Source organism: Poecilia reticulata, chromosome 14, assembly GCF_904066995.2.
Source record: "Poecilia reticulata chromosome 14, P_reticulata-male-v2, whole genome shotgun sequence".
NCBI classification, from domain to species: Eukaryota; Metazoa; Chordata; class Actinopteri; order Cyprinodontiformes; family Poeciliidae; genus Poecilia; species Poecilia reticulata.
In genome coordinates this window covers 19,010,368-19,013,973 of record NC_088843.1, presented here as the reverse complement: position 1 = coordinate 19,013,973, position 3,606 = coordinate 19,010,368, and positions in this window count along the sequence as shown.

The following is a 3,606-nucleotide window of genomic DNA, read 5'->3' as shown; positions in this document are numbered from 1 at the left end:
TCGTCTCGCCGTGGCGGTGCTGGATATGGAAATATGACTTAGAAGTAGAATGTGTGTGTGCACATATATATATATATATATATATATATATATATATATATATATATATATATATATATATATATATATATATATATATAATTTAAAAAAATAACCAAACTGAATATTTGGTTATTTTTTTAAGCCCCTCTGTCATTTGACATCTTATAATTAACACCTTTGACTGGCGCACATGGAGACATGATAGACTTTATGCAAAGAGTTCATCGCAGAGGAAACTAAAATCAATCAAATAAAAGATCCTTTCTGAATATCATCTCATGGACACTGAACTAAATGCGTCTTTCTGACCGAGAGCTGACAGCGTGTTGAAGAGTTATGGACACCTTGGTTAGGAAACTCTGTTTGGACAGGTAATTTGACAGGTAACAATATTTCGGGTCGGACCAGAATTATTTGCCTGATGGTGGTTCGGGCTTCTGATGAGTTTACATTAATGAGTTTGCAGCACACAGAGAAAAACTAAATAGAATGTTAGGATCTACTTAGTTTAAGTAGAGGAATAACAGCTGACTGTTGAGAGAGGAAAGAAATTAAAGTGCAGATCCATTAAACAGAAACAAGCGCAGAGCGCTGGGCAATAAATGCGCTTAAATGCTCCAATTAATCACACATGAGATGACAAACGCCAAATATACAATATATAGTTACACTGCTTACGTTAATGATGTTTTAAAAACAAAACCAGTAAAAACTTAACCTAGTTAATATGTCAGATTACCTCCTCAGCCTCATTTTGATAAGAACAGAGAGCAGTTCGCTTGTTTCTGTCCAGACTGTGATCAGCTGACCACTTGGTGCGCAGACAGTTTCAATTTTACGCACAGAGAACATCGTGGAGCTCATTATTAATCAGACTAAGAACAATATCTGTCAGAGAATCACCTCTGATCTGGACGCTTTAACGGACCAGAGGCTTTGGAGCTCCTAGCTCAGCTGATCCGCTTCTGCTGGTTTTTCTCCCGCAGAGGGAAGTGATGACGGGATGAGGAACCGATCAGAGTGACATTTCGTGAAATGTTACCTGATTTTAAAAACGTTCTCGCAGAGAAATAATAAATGTTGCGATTTTTTTCTTTGACGGACAACAAAAAACCTCCAGCGCCACCTCTGCTCCAAACTACGAACATTGTCGGCCCCTCTTCGTTTTTTTCTCTATTTTGCGGAGGATCAATAAATAACTTATTGGTGTTTTACAACCACCAGGTATGAAGTGCTTTAGCCTTTGAGTTGCACCACAGCGCAGCACAACTGAAACATCCAGGAGAAGAATATCAGCTTGTTGTTATGAGTATAAAGGAGGCTGGTATCTCGCCTGATAAAAATCTATTTATTTATGTCATCACATGGACTTATATAAAGTTTTATACATTTTCTTTTCATATATTTACTATTGTTTTTCTTCTTTAGATAGATTGACTTAGAATGATTCCAAATAATGTACAGGAATAACCTGGTGCTGTTATATGTCAATCATCAGGGGGGCCCACTGGGGGGGCCAATCAGATGACAGGGGGAGCAATGGCCCCCCTGGCACCCCCCTCTGGCTACGCCACTGCTCACAACGTCATGTGAGAATCACAAGCAAAACTTTGAGTCAAGCAAAAACTTAGAATATCAAGAAAAGATTTATGACATGCACAAATAAGTTTAACAAAAACAATCACTGAGACATGAGACATGAGACTGCTGTTCATGAGACAAATGTGTGATTTAAATGTTTAAAAAGGTTTTTAAAGCAAAACTCAGTAGGCTTTTCTCATGGTGACATACATTAACAATTCAATTTTTGCTTTTGTTTTTTTCTTTTTTCTGCAGTTCCACCTTAAAGTTTGATGCAGCTCTGCTTTCCTGATTGGACCGTCTTCATCTCCACTGCAGCAAACAGGAAGCTCTTTTTATAGATTACAGTCCACTAATCTGTAATCTATAAAAAGATTACAAGGGCACAAAGGTTGCTTTGTGCCCTTGTTTATATTTTTAATAGTGTAATTCTGTAAAGACAAAATATGTAAACCAGAGCTAGACCACCAGCTCTGATTTACAAAATAGACCTGCAGAAAGAAATTACTAATAAAATATCTTACATATGCATAGTGTTATGCTCTATGTAGAGATTTCCTTTAGCTCTGATTGTATGTCTCACAATTTTGTAATTTATCATTGTTTATTAAACTCTGAAAGCTGAGAGGCTGTTAATATTCTGTCCTAGAAGGCGGTTAGATGGGCCCTTTTTTGTTGTTGAGCACCTGCCCCTGTAGTGGTCTCTGTACGGCCCTGGCCATATATCTGCCGTAGCTAATACTAGGGACATTCTGTCATATGTGCATGGTTGTAGGTGAGGAAGACGCCGGTAAACCCAGGTAGTAATGAGGAAATAATGTATTTAATAAAGAATCAGGAACAAACTCAGAAAGACATGCGGCACTGGAAACGGACAGACGAACGATGAACTAATGACGAGGACCCGACGAAGGACAGAGACAACAGGTGGGGTTAAATACACAGGGAAGCTAATCAGAAAGACATGGACACGCTGGAGGGACTATGTCTCTTGGCTGGCATGGGAACGCCTTGGGATTCCCCCGGAGGAGCTGGAAGAAGTGGCTGAGGAGACGGAAGTCTGGGCCTCCCTTCTGAAGCTGAAAACCAATCGATCGTTTTTGAAGGGAAACTGGAGCACCCAGAGAAAACCTATCCATCTATCTATCTATCTATCTATCTATCTATCTATCTATCTATCTATCTATCTATCTATCTATCTATCTATCTATCTATCTATCTATCTATCTATCTATCTATCTATCTATCTATCTATCTATCTATCTATCTATCTATCTATCTATCTATCTATCTATCTATCTATCTATCTATCTATCTATCCATCTATCTATCGACCAATCGATCGTTTTTGAAGGGAAACTGGAGCACCCAGAGAAAACCTATCCATCTATCCATCTATCTATCGATCAATCGATCGTTTTTGAAGGGAAACTGGAGCACCCAGAGAAAACCTATCCATCTATCTATACATCTATCCATCGACCAATCGATCGTTTTTGAAGGGAAACTGGAGCACCCAGAGAAAACCTATCCATCTATCTATACATCTATCCATCTATCGACCAATCGATCGTTTTTGAAGGGAAACTGGAGCACCCAGAGAAAACCTATCTATCTATCCATCTATCCGTCCATCCATTTTCTTCACGTCATGGGGGCAGCAGCCTAAGTAGGGAGGCACAAACTTCCCTCTCCTAAGCCACTTGGGTCAGCTCCTCCGGGGGATTCCCATCACATTCCTTGGCCAGCTGAGAAACAGACATTTTATCTGGGACTGGAAATGGACGGGAATTTTACTCTTTTATTTTGCTGTTGGTGATCCTCAGCAAAGTGCACAGAGGTGGATTTGAGTAAAGGTAATGTGACAGGCTTCCTAACTTTCTGACTACTCTGTATAGGTCTGTTTCTTGTGTCGTCATGTTGGTCAGCAGTACCCACCGATCTTCTTGCAGATCTTCTTGCAGACTCTGCCAGGGAGGTACT